The sequence below is a fragment of the Podarcis vaucheri genome (assembly GCF_965113315.1).
Source record: "Podarcis vaucheri genome assembly, chromosome: 9".
NCBI classification, from domain to species: domain Eukaryota; kingdom Metazoa; phylum Chordata; class Lepidosauria; order Squamata; family Lacertidae; genus Podarcis; species Podarcis vaucheri.
The window spans coordinates 50167931-50185801 of NC_138767.1; the positions used below are offsets into that span (position 1 = coordinate 50167931).

A 17871-nucleotide genomic window follows, 5' to 3' on the forward strand; every position below is an offset into this window, starting at 1 on the left:
GTTCTGGGAGTCACTGCTCTTCTACTGGAATCGGAATAAAAATGAAGCTTCTGTAATTCATTGAATATGATGCTACGTTTAGCTACCAATGTCCTCCCCCGTGGCCAAAAGGCTTCCGTGCTGCCTACCCACAGGTAAGGAACATCTGCAAATGTTCCTGGCAACTTCAAATAAAGGTTTATTGCTTGCATATTCCAGCAGTTTTATTGCTTCCTATTGATCCCTTCCAGGGGATCAGTGACTAATTTCCCTCTGAAAAGTTTATCTGTGAATTGCTCCATATCACTTTCTTTCCCTGGGGTGGGGACTGGTGTTATCTCTTTAAATAGCAATATAGATTGATATATATTACAATTTAACTATCTTTATTTATTTTTATGAAGAAAATTAAAGTGAGGAGAAATTAGTACCATCATACTCTCCCCACTGTCTCTCACGAAAACAACCTTAGCTGGGGCAATTCACAGAGAGGTTGTTCTAGGGAAAACTACTTCTTAGTCCCACATCTGCATCTATAAGAAGTAGTAAAACTACATTCATACCTCAGAAGTCAAACAGAATCTGTTCCGGAAGTCTACAGCAGCCAACAGAAGCTGTGGAAGCCCCGTTGGACATTCGGCTTCCAAAAGAACGTTCAAAAAGCGGAACACTCACTTCCAGTTTTTGATTGTTCGGGAGCCGAAATGTTCGACTCCCAAGGCATTCGGGAGCCGAGGTGCAACTGTATACAGAACACACACACCCATCCTAGGTACTCATGTTACTTACTCCTGCAGGTTGTGCTCTTAATCCCCTAGTCCTAGAAGTGTGTGCAAATATTTATCGGGTGTAATCAGCACCCTGCCACCTTAATGCAGGAGTGAGAAACCTTCTTCAGCCCAAGGGCTGGGGGCCAGATGTCATTTGGTGAATGGAGCAACGAATGTGAATTTTATCTTTGTAGAGTAGGCTTCTATCTACATACACAATCATCCGCAAGAAGCTTCATCAGAGTTCAGGGACACATTCTGATCACACTGAAGAAGGATGCAAAGCAAGGCCAGTGATTGGTATGGCTGGACAGGGGGCGTGGCTTGGGAAGAGTCCAGAGGGTCAGATAGGGAGGCCTGGAAGGATGGATTGGTTTCCCCCAGACCTGAGCATCTACATTCCTGCTGTAATGCACTGCTATACCTTTGTGATATACACAGTCACAGAAGCAGGCTCTCCTCTCCCAAGATGTAATTGGTGCAGTCTGTCTGCTTATTAGTGGACTGTCATCACCCACCTCCACAGTCACCACACTAGTCTTTTCATTCTTCTTACCTCTTGTGGGTTTATCTCACCTTTCTTCCAAGGACCTTAATAATAATAATAATAATAATAATAATTTATTATTTGTACCCCGCCCATCTGGCTGGGTTTCCCTAGCCACTCTGGGCGGCTTCCAACAAAGATTAAAAATACATCAAAATGTCACACATTAAAAACTTCCCTGAACATGCCTTCAGATGTCTTCTAAATGTCAGGTAGTTGTTTATCTCTTTGACATCTGATGGGAGGGCATTCCACAGGGTGGGCGCCACTACCAAGAAGGCCCTCTGCCTGGTTCCCTGTAACTTCACTTCTCGCAGTGAGTGAACAACCAGAAGGCCCTTGGCACTGGACCTCAGTGTCCGGGCAGAACAATGGGGGTGGAGACGCTCCTTCAGGTATACTGGGCCGAGGCCATTTAGGGCTTTAAAGGTCAGCACCAACACTTTGAATTGTGCTTGGAAATGTACTGGGAGCCAATGTAGGTCTTAGTGTGGTGTATATGCCATTTTGCCACTATAGTATCCTCACAACAACCCTGTTAAGATACGCAGGGCTGGGAGACGGGTACTGCACCAGTCACCCAGTGGATGGGGATATGAACCCACAGCCACCTGGCCATTATCAAACACAGGGGTGCCCCAGCCTACCCACTTCATAGAACCATAGAATTGTAAAGTTGGAAGGGACCCAAGGCTCTTCTAGTCCAACCCCCCCCCCAATACAGGAATCTCAACATTCATGGCAAATGGCCATTTCATAAGCATCCAGCATCAATACCAGCTTTTCATGATGGTACATAGACTGCATGGCTTCTACTCCTGGCGTTTCCTGGCATGCAAACAGAAAACAGAACTACTTTCAATTATTATTTTGAATTAATACAATTAATTTTAGACAAGCTGAAGCTTCTTTTAGCAATACTGCATAAGTCGGCTCATTCCCATAGTTAACCTTATACCTAAATACTCTTGCATACTAATTGTTGTTTTTCTAGTTCATTTTGTCAGCCTGAAATTAATTAAAAGATGGCACTGCTTATCACTGAGCTTTATTTACACACACCAAATAATGTGCAATAAAATTAATGTCTGCTGTTTTTGAGACCTTGCTGGGATGTATTTTTAGTTTCCCTGCCTCTGATTGATTTGCAGCTGTTATATATAGGCCTTTTACTACCTTAGCTAAATCATTGCAAAGTGGCACAGCAGTTGTAAGTCTCCAAAGCAGCCAAACTACAATTATCAGGCCTGTATCCAGAGTTGAGAGAACTACTGCTTCTAAATGTAACTTCAGTAACATTCCCCAAATCAAAGTGGGACAGGAGTGGCCTTTCTCTTCACAAATCTGCCTACCATCTTCACCCAGGTCCATACCTACCAGGCCAGGATCCTCTGAGACATATGAGGCACCCACAAGAAGTTGCTCTCTCTACACTTCTCATTTATTTTTTTCTGGAAAGCAGAATCTGTAACTACCCTGGTGCCCCACATACAACTTTATCAGGAAAAACAAGCAATACATAATGGTGCAGGAAGGAGAAAAACTATATAAATGTAAGGAACGAAGATGGATTCAATGTTCAATTCATGGTCAATCTGCATGTGAGCAGGACTGACATCCTGAACACTAGTAATAGCTATTGCTACCATCAGTGTTGTCATATAGCATTTTTGGCTGTGTTGGCCAAACAATTTAACTGATAACAATGTGAGTTGCTAGAGATAGACATTTATATTAATAGTCTTCAGGCCTGGTAAAGATTATGGTGACCTAAGGTTGAATTATAGTATTAACCCAGAGACAAGTTTGAGAAAGAGCAGCTGGCTGACTTGTTGCTGTGGCCATGGAATGAAGACGTCAGCAGGCCAGGATGGCCCAGTACAGACCCTCCAAGTGTCTTTGTTTTCCAGGGATGTCCCTGATTTAGAGAAGCTGTCCCGGTTTCTGATTTGATCCTAGAATGTCCCACTTTTCCAAAGGATGTACCTATTTTCACTGGAGAAATGTTGGAGGGGATGGAGTTATCTAACCCATGAGCCATCTGAAGGCAATCCTTTATAGGGAAGTTTTTTTAATGTTAAATGTTTTATTACGTTTTTATATATGTTGGAAGCTGCCCAGAGTAGCTGGGGCAACACAGTAAGATGTGTGGGGTATAAATATTAATATTAACATTATGGAATGGGACGTCACTATTTTTATTGGAGAAATGTTGGAGGGTATGCCAGTGTAACCCTCCTAAATATGATGTTTGCCTAACAGTGCAATTCCATGCATGCCTACTGACAAATAAGTCCTATTGATTTCAGTGGAGCTTACTCTTAAGTAAGTGTAGATAGGATACCACATTGTTGACATACATATTTAGGATTCTTTTCCCCCCCCCCCCCGTACTATTATACTATTATTTTAAATTTCTAAACTACCCTTCATCCTAGGAACACAGGGCAGTTTACAATATAGAAACACAAAAATACATATCATGGTAACAGACAAAAATAATAACCCCCACCCACCTCCACAGTTTAAAGGCCATAGATTGTTTACTTAGCCAAAGACATGGGTGAAAAGGAATGTTTTTGCCTAGAGTCTAAAGATATGTAATGAAGGTGTCAGATAAGCCTCCCTGGGGAGAGCATTCCACAAGCGGGGAGCCACCACAGAAAAGGCCCAATCTTGTGTGGCCATCCTCTGGACCTCTCACAGAGGAGGCACCTAAAGAATGACCTCAGATGATGATTGCAGTGCCTGGGTCGGTTGATGTGGGGAGAGGTGGTCCTTGAGGTATTGCGGTCCAGAGCTGTTTAAAGCTTTATAGTAAGGTTACTAGATTTTTCTCAATGAATCCGGGGACACTTTTCAACTTCCTACTAAATAGATGGAAAACACTGAATACTGGGAGGATGTACTTGTTCACACAACCAGGATTAAAACTCAAGCTCAAATGTGGCTTGTATCTTTAGTCTGTTAATAAGCAGAAAACATATGTTTGTGTGTTCAGATCCAGAGACCTCCCCCCTAAATAAACACACATTTGACTCAAATTTTAGTTTTGGTTTTTGGCAGAATTTAGGCCACAGCTTTACTGATTACAGAAAAGTGAGTGGTTGCATAGGCTCTGGTTCAACTAGCTCCCTGCACCCTTGCAGGTAGCGCTGACCCAGGGCTCCAGCATAGGTCAGCGAAGCGTGAACACCTGAGGTAGGTGAAAAGCCCGGGAACAGACTCTGTTCACTCCCCAGATGCTCCCCTGGACTCAGGCACGGGCACAACCCCCTTTTGGGGGTTGACCAAACCAAGTTGAGTCCCTGGATTCTTTTAACGGAATAGCCTTCACATAGGGATGGTGAGACCGTTCTCCCATCCCTATCACATGAACCAGTGCCTATCTGCAACCTTACAAGTTGTGACAATTTGCTACACAGAAGGCGAAACCCAAATGGCAACAGCCAAGTGGGGAAAATTCCTGCCATGCCCCTGTCCCAACAACAGACGACACATGACGGCATAGCAAGGTCAATTGCAAAATGCCCTAAAAGTAGGGAGAAGTGGGCAAGTGTTTTGATGCATGAGCTGAAAGAGGAAGCTCTGGGTCATGTGCATATAAGTCCCTCGATACATTTAGACTGCACCCCATTGGCCAGATTAAACCCAGCTACGAGGGACCTACCAATTGGGTGTTGTGGCTGTCCAATATACCCACCCACAACCAGGAGGTCAGTCTCCAGGTCTCACCACAACACATGCCCTCTTTTAGGGAGGACACGATCTCTGGAACATTTTCAAATGGATTCAAATTAACTGTGCAGTTTATAATAAATAAAGCACCTGACGTGCAAAGATGAATTTTAGCTTAGCAGTGTTAGAAGTGGTACTGTGATATCAGAAGGTAAGCCAGGTCCATCACTCAAGCTCAGCTTATATTGTTGATTTGACACCTATCTAAATTTAGCATTAGACAAAACCCTGAACCCCACTGGTACTGCCTCATCGAAACCTCCACATCCATTCCACTATTTTGCCTCAGTCCTGGACGCCCTTTACTATGTAACAAATATGTGAGGGCTTATTTTCAGATTTTTCTCCTTTGCAACTTGTAATGTATTGATCTATGCTTAAGGACTGTGTTGTTCTTAAACAAGGAAACTCATTGCTTGTAATTGACCAGTGAGGCTTTTATTTCTGCTTGATTAAAAAAACTGGGCACTTGACAGCATGTGACTCTCTGCTACAAACCTTGGTTTAAAACTTCTAGATGTTGGTTTAAAATGTAATTTACTTTGTGTATTTCAAACATGATTGGATCTCATTTCCATGTGCTTGCTAAATAGAGACAATTTGCAATGACATTTCCCCCAGGGGATATCATGAAAGGAAAATGATAATATAACATTAATTGGATCTTTTTTTAAAAAAATCTGCTTCTGTGAAATTGTTCAGTGGTATGCCAGGTTCAGGAGAACATCACCATTCTGTCATTATCCAAATCTCCTAATTATCTGAGCTTACTTTACATTCCTTGTGTAGAATCATGTAAATCCTCATTTGTACAAACTTCAATATAAGAAACAACCACCTATCGCTATGTCAAGCCACTGAAACCAATAGAGTTGTTCTGAGTTGCAAAATATCAGTGCATTGTTTTAAGTAGAGGGAAAAAAATGTTTCTCACCCATAGCACATTGGCAGAAATAACATTTTCCTCCGCTGATACACTGTTCCTGTTCCCCCCAGATATTTTCTTAGTTTTACAAAAAAAGGTGGACGAGAGTCAATGCATAATTATCTAGTAGTGAGTTCTTTCTTATTCTTTTCCGTACCTCCTGCAATCTGGTGATTATGTGGCTCTTACATTTAGTTTTGTCAGCGTATTCTACGTGGACAAGGACAGAAAGCTAAAGAAAAGGAAAACAGAAAGGGAACAGAAGGAATTCAATAGGGAATGAACTGGTAATTACTTGTTCATAGAAAAGAACTTGAAATTTATCTGTCTCATTTGTTGTGATGGAGTTGCTATTGCAAAGGATTAGGAGGCCATTAAGAGACAGAACACCAAGCCAATTTTATGAACTCAGGCAAAAGGAGGAGAGAATGGCAGGCAAAGGCACTACAATGGTAGATAGACCTGCAACAAAATGGATGAACTTGACTTAGAACCATGTAGCAGCAGTAACCAATTTATGTCTGTGCTTTATGTCTTGACACATCAGCTGTTACTTCAAACTACTGTTCACCTGCTTTAACTTAATCACTTTGAGGTTGTACTTGATAGAAGAGGATACAGTGACCTCATTTCCTCTACAGACTTTTCTGCTGCAATATAGCTTAATACATTTTTTTTTTTACCCCCACAAGTGAAATTTAGAAATTCTTACAGCTGCTTTTCTTATTAGGTGGACCCTTGTGTGGAGGCTACTATAAAAAGCTGTAGCATGGCAGCCGGCAGCCCTATGTGGCAGTCGTAACATGTATTCCCCTCCCACATCCTAATATGCAACATTCCTTTCTAGATATTCTGCATTTCCCAGGGAATCACCATTATTATGACATTATCTGCTACAAGGAATGTGTGGCAGTGGCCCAAAGAATTTTCACATAATCCAGAGAATCTGCATGGGAAGGTACATTGATGATTATCTATATCTGACATCTGTATAAATTATTGATTCTGCCAGATTGAGAGAAGTAATCCCAAGTGCCAAATTTCAAATTTAAACTTAAAAAATAAGAGTTTTAGCCAACAGTCATAGATATTTAAACACATTTCAGCAAACCAGATTTTTTAATCTTAAATCCAATTTCCAAAAAATTGAATCCAGGGAAAGTTACTGGGAATGTACCTGTTCTTTTCACTGCTACAGCTTGGTCTGATTCAGCCATCTCAAGTCTGAAGAGTTTTGTACTTGGTAAATATCTTCAGTTCATTGCAAAGAAGGATCTGCGGTTTGTCACACATCCCAGCACAAAGAGAAATCTTTCCTTCAAATAAATAAAAATGATAAAACCAGGTCCCTCAAAGTGAAGTTAAACTCTTATCACAGAAAGTTCAGAGCATGTTTTAAGAAGAGGATTGTAGGAAACAACTTTTTCATTGAAGCTTCCACGAGAACATGCTGAGAAATATATCTGTCGCTACAACTCCCAACACTCAAAAGGTTGAAGGGCAAAATTGGTTAATCTTCCATTTTGGGACAATATAGTGAATGTAGTACAGTTTTGGGAGAGTGTAATAAAAAATAAAATATCTCTGCTTATTCTCAGTACACATGGCTTTTTGATCACGTACCTCCACTATTGCATCTCTGCAAGCATAATTTAACTCTATGAAACAGGCAATTTCAATGGCACCTTAGACAAAATTACTGTGAGGAACACAGTGAGCAGCTCCCAGTGTTTTTCTATGTAAATGAAAAGCTGTTGCTAGGAAATTATAAATAATTATTGATTCACAAGCACTCATGGCATGCTTCTAATTGAATAATGTGCATTTGCTTTTGTAAACACTTGCTATATTTCATTATCTATACTTTTCATCAGAAAACTAGGGCTCTGCTTTCAGTTATGTGAGCAATACCACAGCCATTACCCCCCAAAATAAAATGGTGTCTGGGAGGTCAGCCAATTTACAGAGCAATGTGAGATGCACAAAAGTCCTATCTAAGCATTCCCATGCATTTTAACAATTGTGTGAATGTGACAGCAAAGTTGTGCATGCTGACCTCAATCCTGCATTGCAGTCTTACCAGCCCCCCACCTACGACCACCAATCCATGAGTTGATAGGGCACATCTGTCAAAAAGAGCTGCCTCTTCATGCATAGGCTTCTTCTGTGATATAGAACTCAATTTTTAAGCTCCTCCAACTTAATATAACAGCAAAGAGCTCCAGTATGAAGTTGTAGTCATTTTTACGTGACTACATGTGCACACACCTGTATGGATGTACTTACTTTTGATTTTCCACTTCAGGTACCAAATGTTCTTAAGGCAGCACTAGGTACTTTAATATAAATTGGAAGTGTGAGAAGGTTCCTTTGATAGGGCAGAAATTTTGCATGGTGACTACATGAAGTTATTTCTATAGACTATGGGTCTATGAGCAACGGCTGATTTCACAATTGCTTCTGTCTGTTGTAGAAGAGTGGAGGTCGGGTTATAGCTGCAATCCTTTTTGCATGTTTGTTGCAGTTCTTGCATATGCACACAGTGCATATTTAACTCCATGTAAAGAAATGTTCTTCTGCACTGTGATTCATTACTAGAAAGCACCCCATTTTCCCTTTGAAAAAAATCTGTTTAAGAGCTTACTGGACTGCTTTAGAATTATCTTTTCTCTAGATATGTAAGTAGACAACAATGACTGACACCTTAATAAAAAGTAGCTACATTCTCTGAATTTGTTCTTCCCTAGGCTGAAGTTACTTGTGGGTGTGAACCCTATGGGTTTAGGAGGATGAGTACAGCATGATGTGCACTTGGGACTTGCACATAGCCCTCCCATTGCAACAGTGAGTATTTTCCTTTCACTTTTAGCATGTCCTGAAATACCAGTTGGGCTGCAACTCTACATGTGGGGTGGATGGTAAGTGTGCCATATAGTTTTGAATTTTGCATTTTCTTTTCATCTAAGACAGCATTTCAATGTATTAAAAATATAACAGCACAGAAAATGGATCAGACACTACTTAAGATAATGTTAAGAAAAATCATAATAATTCTGGGTTTTGTTTTTTTAAAATCAAAATATTACCAAAAATAAGAAGTTGATGATAAGGAATTCCATTTTGTGTTGTCACTTGCATTTTTTGTTTAATCCAGTGGGTCTGAAAACTGACAGTCTATCTCCAAGGTCTGCCTGCAGAAGCTCAAAATTTAAGAATGGTTTGGGAAGGAAACACATTAGTTAGGCAGGTAGTTCCCTGTCCTTTCCTTTTGATGTAATCCAAACTGGATTCAACACCATTCGATATCAAGAATGACTATTAAAATATATTACGGGCAGGGGAAGCCTACATCTGTGGTGAAGGAGAAGAAAAGGAAAAGCACAAGGTCAGCCACAGATTGGTGAGGAAGTAATAGCATAGGAAGGCAGAGCTGAGGGAGCAAATACTGCCTAGAAACAGTCTGCTTCCTATCTGCATCTCTTTCTTCTCAGACTGGTTACAGGTTTTCAGATAAAGAGCATGCTCATTTATTTTATATTTTATATACAACAATTCATAAAAATCACAAAGTAATTAACAAGTTATAATATAAAATGCGTAGTCACAACCAGTAAAAAGCAAAGTTATTAAAATCACAAAACAACTCATCAGATGGAAACACCAGCATGATAATATATACTAGTAAACTGTTCAACAGATCAGATTTCGGGGGGGGGGGGCTTAAAACAAGATCAGCAGGACATAGAGCACCGGGTGGTGCATATTACGTAGCAGTGAACCTGCAAAACTGAAGATGCCTGACCCACCTCCAGAGATAAGCAGTTCCACAGATAAGCAGTCTGTGCAGATCACAAGAAATATGTGTAAGTAGGTGAGCAGTAGCATTCTGCGCCAGTTGGAACTTGCAAACCATCAAGGGCAGCCCTATATAGAGCCTTGCAGTAACCTAGATGTGAGATCACCCAGATTATCTAGACAAGAGATAATCACTGTAGCAAGAATGGCCATAGCTGGCAAAACAGGCAAAGCAGGAAATTTCAGCAGTCCAACAGTCACTGAAGCCTCTAGTGACCTAAACTGTATCCACGAGGACCTCCAAATTATGCACCTGTTTCTTCCCAGAGATTGTAATAGTGTCCAGAACAGGCCACCTCCTCACTCCCCAAACCCAGGAACCTCCATCTAGTCGTTTTATTGGCCCTCATGCAATCCATTACTACCTCTAGGCACCTACTATTGTGCTGCCTTACCTGATTCAGATGGGGTGGAGAGATAGAGCTGGGGATCATCTCACTCTAGATACCTAAGTGACCTATCCCAGGGGCACTATATAGATAGTGCCAAGCATAGAGGACATAATGGAAAGCAGGATCACGAATCAGTGGAGCAAATGTCTTCAGGTGCTACTTTCTAGAAGTGATATCAAGTTACATACCACCTGTCATTATAAAATGCATCCCAGGGTGGTTCACAATACTAATAATAGCATAAATTCTATTAATATGGGCTCATCCGTCCATTTCCAGTCTACAACATTCTGTATGTGTTCTTCCTTAAATCTGTTCCGTCCCTTTTACAAATTAATCTGTAAGTAATCCGTAACAAACAACCCCAAATATGCACTTAGAAGCTGAATGCACATAGAAGTCCTCTTTAGCAGTCATGCTGAATGTGAAGGTTTGATATAGATCCAGTATAGGGACACTGGGGATGCAGCTTTTATGCATGCCCCAACTCTCCTTTTCATTCAAATACCTGAACAGGACTTTTAACCTCTATATGAAGCCACTGGGAGAGATCATCCGGGGGGTTGGACTGGGTGTTCATCAGTATGTGAATGATACTCAGCTCTACCTCTCTTTTAAATCAGAACCAGTGAAGGCAGTGAAGGTCCTGTGTGAGTGTCTGGAGGCAGTTGGAGAATTGACGGCGGCTAACAGATTGAGGTTGAATCCTGACAAGACAGAAGTACTGTTTTGGGGGGACAGGGGATGAGTGGGAGTGGAGGACTCCTTGGTCCTGAATGGGGTAGCTGAGCCCCTGAAGTCATTTTGGACTCACAGCTGTCCATGGAGATGCAGGTCAAATCTGTGTCCAGGGCAGCTGTCTACCAGCTCCATCTGGTACGCAGGCTGAGACCCTACCTGCCTGCAGACTGTCTCGTCAGGGTGGTGCATGCTCTAGTTATCTCCCACTTGGACTACTGCAATGTGCTCTACGTGGGGCTATTTTTGAAGGTGACCCAGAAACTACAACTAATCCAGAATGCAGCAGCTAGACTGGTGACTGGGAGTGGCTGCCAAGAACACATAACATTGGTCCTGAAAAACCTACATTGGCTCCCAGTACATTTCCGAGCACAATTCAAAGTGTTGGCGCTGACCTTTAAATCCCTAAACGGCCTTAGCCCAGTATACAGTGGAACCTCTACTTACCACCATTATCCGTTCCGGCGCCCTGTCCTTTAGGCAAAACAGCTCGCTGGTAGACGCGCTGTTGTGTGCATGTGCAGATGGCGGCAGCCTTTTCCGCACGTGCGCGAATTGCAGCAAACCCAGTATTTACTTCCGGGTTTGCCGCAGTCGTGACTTGGATTGGGCCCAAGTAGAGGTGGTCATAAGTAGAGGTTCTACTGTACCTGAAGGAGCGCCTCCACCCCCATCGTTCAGCCCAGACGCTGAGGTCCAGTGCCAAGGGCCTTCTGGCAGTTCCCTCCCTGTGAGAAGTGAAGTTACAGGGAACTAGGCAGAGGGCCTTCTCGGTAGTGGTGCCCACTCTGTGGAACACCCTTCCATCAGATGTCAAGGAAATAAGCAACTATCTGACTTTTAGAAGACATCTGAAGGCAGCCCTGTTTAGGGAAGTTTTTAATGTTTGATATTTTAATGTATTTTTAATCTTTTGTTGGAAGCCGCCCAGAGCGGCTAGGGAAACCCAGCCAGATGGGCAGGGTATAAATAAATTATTATTATTATTATTAATTATTATTATTATTATTATTATTATTATTATTATTATTTCATTTCTTAATAATGCCCATTGTCAGTGCTAGAATTCTTCTTGCCCTCTAGATTTCAGGAGTGGTGAGCTGATGGCTGTTGTTTCATTTTAATAAAGATGAGCAATCAATGATTCAATATTCTACATGCAATCTGAAGTGGCATCGTCTGGGAGCAACTTTATCAACAACCTCACCTGTTGTTTATGTGAACAAGGCTTTAGACTTAAGTTGAATTTCTGCCTGGCAAGTCCATAATGAATTTTGAAGCCTTAGACAAATCCACCTGCTTCAAAGGCAGTCATAGAGACTTAAGTATATTTAGCTTCTACATCCTGATCATATGCCTTACAAATATGATATGCTTTCCTCCACCCCTTACAGGCTTACAAATGTCAGTCACTTATTATAGCTACCACATGCCTAATGCTATTGAAGAACCCTTGGTCTCTGTTATAAAGCACACAATAGGTTATTAAAATCAAGGCATTATTACTTTAAAAGAAATAGGATTACCTGTCACTTGTACACATAATAATTTTATCTTGATTACACTAGAGCATATAAACACAGACTTCCCTCTGGGAGTAGTGCTGGTGTTCATAATCAGATATGTTATTATATTGAATTATATTTTCACATTGACAACTCAACAGTTAGCTGTCTCTCTGTGTCTTTCATTTCAAACCACCAGTTCTCAAGAAGTAATTATAATTCTCACTGGGCTAAAACATGACATTTACTACTCAATAGAACAGGAGGTGTGATGGAGAGGTTTTTAAGAATAATGTAAATCATTTTCATATGCATGTTAAAAAAAGGAAATAACAATTCACAGCAGAATCCTGTGTGTGCCTACTCAGAAGCAAGCCTCAAAGACTTAAGTGGAACTTACTCTTTGGTAAGTGTGTATAGGATTGCAGCCTCGGTTTTTTAAGTGTTCTGTTTTAAAAAGAACTAGTAGATATGTAAATTAATAAAGTTACTAGGTTTGTTATGTTTACTAGAGAAGGATTCTTGATTCATGAGAGAATAATAGCCCCAGTGATTAAAAATAAATAAACATAGGGTATGATACAGCCAATCTTAAAATCTTTTAAAATCCTTTGTAGCAAACATTAATTATATAAGTAAACATCATTCTAAGAATGTATTTCTCAGCACATGATGTAGGGTTGACAGGATTTCCATTACAGTATTCTATTCTTTTGTACTTTCTCTGGTTCATTCTGCCCCAGAGTTCCACTTCTGACTTCTGATTTAATTAAAAGAATTGTAAAATTATTTCTGTAATTGGAAGATTTGCATCTTGCTGCAGCTTTCGGTTTCTTCAATTCCTTTTCATCCTTATTGCCCCTGCACCTGTATGCACTGATAAAACATCACAAACAAAAAGCAAGCTTGGTGTGACTGTATGTCTGATTGTAAAATGCTAGACAGAATTAATCTGCAGACAGTTGTATGTACAATCAGATCAAGTTTGTTTCTTGTGTGCAATATTTATCAGGGCAAGCAATTGTAAAACAAGACTCCAGGGTATCCTCTGTATTTAGTGGCATCATTAGCGCTGGGCTGTGTGGCACAGGACTGGGGCTCTGAAACTACACACACACACACACACACCCTACCCTGCAGCCACCAAATAACTGCACCGTAGCTGTTCTTTTAAAAGAACAGGCATGCTGCTACTGAACAAAACTTCAGACAAAGTAGAAAAACAAGTTAGAGAATCACATGGTGTTCTAAATTAAGTGACAATGGAAAACCCCAAGCTGTCAAGTAGCAACATTTTCTCTTGTCCCACTGCTTTCCCCAGAGAAAACCCACTCTTTACTGCTCAGTCAGAGCTAATTGCAATTCAGGTTTTGTCTGGAATGAGGCACAGCGGAGTCTGCAGTGTCTTAGAAATATGGTTTATTCACACATATTTACACCTGCGTTTTATGGAGAGAGCATTCACAGCCTCTACATCCCAAGAGGGGCTTGTCCTTCCAAGCAGTGCAGCAACGGATTCAAAGGCATCCTAAGTGCCATCCCCATGTCTCTCTGTAAAAGGTGCATTCAGTTTCTGCCCCACATTGGGGGTGCCAGTCACGCGCATGTGATGTCACGTGCATTGCGACAAGGCCCAATGTGTCACACGGGTCATGTCACACAGTGCAATGAGGTCTGATGGGGCCCATCATGCCCTCTGAAAGGCCCGTTGGGCCTTCCCACAACTGCAATGAGTCCCGCTGGGCCTTGACGCACCATGACGTCACACACGTGATGCATTGGCTCACCCAACCAGGCCACCACAGTGAAAATGTTGTGGTTGCCTCAGCACCCACAGCCGCCCTGCATAGATGGTGCCTGTGCTCTGTAACAGCCTGATCCAGCTAGCATATCTGCTGATCACATGGAGTTCTGCCCACTTCCTGCTCCTTCTTCCCAGAAACCCCTGGGCCCCAAACCTCTGTTGTAAAATGATATCTCTTCCTGCGGTGACATCATGCCTCTCCTGTTACCGGGCTACCTCTTCCTCTGGACTTTTCTATTGTCTTCTGCTAACTAACAGACTGATTGAGGCAAGCACAGTGCCTGCATGGTCAGTTGTTCTTAATGGCCCAGTACCTAGTTCTCCTTCTGTTCTTAATGGCATTGCTATCAGCGATCTCTGGAACTGGAGAACTGGTTCAGCTCCTATTTTTCATTGGCTTGGCACCTTCCCTTTAAACTGCAGAAATCAGCTAAATTTTACCCCTTTACTAAATTTAGGATTATGGGGAGTCTGCCCCTTCCAACAAATTCACATGCAGTCAAACCTTGTCTCCCAAATGCCTCTGTTTTGGAACTTTCCGGCTCCCGAATGCCAAAAACTGAGAAATAAATTTTCTGGTTTTCAAACATTTTTCAGAAGCCGAACAATTGATGTGGCTTCCACTTGAGGGCAGGAAGCTCCTGCAGCCAATCAGAAGCCGCACCTCGGTTCTCAGACATTTCAGAAGCCAAACAGGCTTCCAGAACAGATTACGTTCAACAACCAAGGTTTGACTGCATACACAATGTTCACTATATACTAGTGGTGTGCATTGCCTTTGTGTGTACCGTATATAATGAGGTGAACTGAGGTGATTGGGGTTGGTCTCTCATGCTCCCAGGCTGGATCATGCCATTAACAAGGCTTGACAAGACTGATCAGAGAGTTTCAGCCACAGTTTTTTCCAAGAGAGAAAAAACTAAAGTGACTGGGGAAATGGCCAGAGCTTCAGAGGGCAAGGGTATATAAGGAAGGAGGTTAAAATAAGAATTGCTTTCTTAGCTTGTATGTAGGTTGTTCTTAAGTAGGGGGCTACACACACACACACACTGTTGTCAAGAAGCCACAGCTAGGAAATGAAACAATTCTGCTGGTATGCACATGCATGCAAAGAATATCTCTGTATCAAGGCCATTGAGCTTTTTTATTATTAATCCTAAACATAAAAATAGATATAGTATAAGGTGATGATTATTGCCTACCTTTGGTATTTATGTACACATGGAGGAAGAAGACAGATACCAAGGTCTGTCCATACCCCCCAAAATATAATTGGTGGTAATATATAGCTAGAAATACAGGAAAATAAGGCATAAGGCTATACTAGTCTCCTTGTATTATTAAAGCATTGCCCCGAGCAAATAAAATAGATTTGGACATTAACCAAGGAGGTACTATTTCAAAAGTATTGTGGTATAGTTCCTTCTATTCCAGATAATTACATGTGAGAGACAGGCAATCTTGAAATTCTCTACTCTTATGATCTGATTTTTCTTAAAGAAGAAAAATATCCACTTGATTCCACCAGGTTGAGCAGAGAGACAGCATTATTCATATGCAATGCTGCAGATGCCGACATTAATTTTTTTTAAAAAAACAACAACATGAATTTAAACTCTGTAGTAAATGCAGGTTAAGCTCAAATTACTACCGAACTGGAACAACCTACTTCAAAAATTCAGCTTGAGAAATATGACTTCCTCCATGTTTAATTCACTTTGGGCATAATGTCTCTCCACTGGAAGTAGAAGCTTACCTGAAGCTGTAATGTTTTGCTCTATTTCTGCAAATATACATAAAGCAGTGAATAAGATGATATATATTTGAGATCTTCATGATGGAAACCCATTCTAGATTCTGACCAAGTTACGCTAAGGTACATCAAAAAGACTAACCAACCCTGATGTACAAGAACGTTTTAACACTTCCATCTATAAAATTCAACCTCAAACCAGCATATGATGTTCTGTAATAATTTCAGGACACACGTCCTCATTTCAGAGGTTTGTTCAACTGCACTTCTGAATCCTGCCTTCACTGTATTGCTTACTGTCTAATATTCCACTCTTTAGAAGCAGTGTGTGATACTCTGTAGCTTTAAAATTTGGTAATTGGGTATAAAATAACAGGAAATAAAAGTGCTGAGAATGTTTACCAATACCGATACTTACATCCCAAAGAAAATCCAGCTGGCTTTCTCAGATGCACAGCTATTATTCTCTAAAGGGAAACAAGGCAAACAACTGGCTGTGTACACACCTGACTTCACCCATATAAACTTGCAAAATGATTTAGAAGAATGGATTGGAACTGCAGGCTTATTTGAATTTGTGGCCTTTGCAATTTCCTTTCCATGGGTCACTGTCTCAAAGAATTACACTCTCACCCTTCCCTATGGTTGGTTTTTACTAGACACTGAAATGTGCAATAAGCACACTGTGGTTGCCGCTCTTAACTTAATTGGCAGTCATTCAAGTTCAATTAGATCTAAAAGGAGGCCTTTCATCTTGCTGCACCGCTACCTGTAAAAGTATAAATTATTTTATGTTTTTCAGACAATGGCTGTACTCATCCACTTTAAATAGCACTATTTCTACACCTCTAGTCATAAAAGGAAAGAAAACCTTTCTGGAAGGAGGTTTACTCCTCAGTTTTATATTACACTAGCAGTCAATATGAATTCTAGGTCATCCTTCACATAAGCAGCTCACTTTGGTCCATTGATAAAAGTCAACACTCTCCTCTGCCTAGCTGCTTTTCAAGGATCCATTAAAGGAAACAACTGCATGGATCCAAGACTCATATATATATGAGGGTCTGTTTCCACTGGTCTTTTAGCAAAGCTGTTAAATCTTCTTCTTCATCATCATCATCCAAGGATGTTGTGGCATAGATGGCACACATCGGGGCAGGGAGGAATCAAAACTTTCCAGGACTAACTGGAAACTCACAGTAAACACACCTTTAGTTTAAGTCAGGGCAGTGGCGTAGCAAGGTCAGGTCGTACCTGGTGCGGAATTTTTTTTTTCAACCCACCCACCCCCCATACTGAAATCTAGTTCGACTCCCAAGAGACAGCGATCAACTCACAGTATAAAAAGACTGCCTGTGATCTACCCATTGTCATTGCCAGGAGTTGTTGATCTTTTTTAAGGGAAGGATTGACCAAAGAGTTGTTGAGCTTTTGTTGGGATTCCAGAAACCCTCTGTTTCTTTGCTCGTCTTCCTCCTTTACGTCCTCTCCCTGCGTGCCTGCATCCACCAGCCCAGGAGTGTGGGACTGCGCAGCTCCCCCCCTTCCCCAGTCGGATTGTGGTAGGCTGGAGTCGTGGGTGGGTGGCACACTGAATGTCCCCCCCCCCCCGGAGAAGACACCCAGGCCGGTCTGCCCCCACCTTGTTCCATCCCCGAGTCAGAGGTCAGTAATCTTTTTCTTCATGAGACCTGCATTATCTTGTGGATAACCACATGCCAGCTATGAGCACGGTCAAAGTCACATGCATGTGCCATTCACACACATCCATCCATGGACTCAAGAATACATCCATATCCTCCACCCTTGAATTTGCCAGGATTGTGCTTCCTTGGCAGGCTTCCCTTTCACAGTGCATGTCA

At 41.5% G+C, this 17871-nt stretch overlaps 1 long non-coding RNA gene across 2 annotated transcripts in view; it reads right to left on the bottom strand.

Annotated features, from left to right (window-relative positions):
* Nucleotides 1–17871, bottom strand: part of LOC309540466 — a 60023-nt gene that overhangs the window by 15244 nt on the left and 26908 nt on the right. Inside the window, exons 2-3 of one of the 2 annotated variants that reach the window (XR_014223320.1) lie at nucleotides 7137–7275; nucleotides 6100–6191 (exon numbers count right to left, since the gene is read on the bottom strand). This is a non-coding gene — a long non-coding RNA (uncharacterized lncRNA). Of the gene's footprint in view, nucleotides 1–6099; nucleotides 6192–7125; nucleotides 7276–17871 lie in introns of those variants that run through there. The other variant, XR_014223319.1, reaches the window with a different exon arrangement.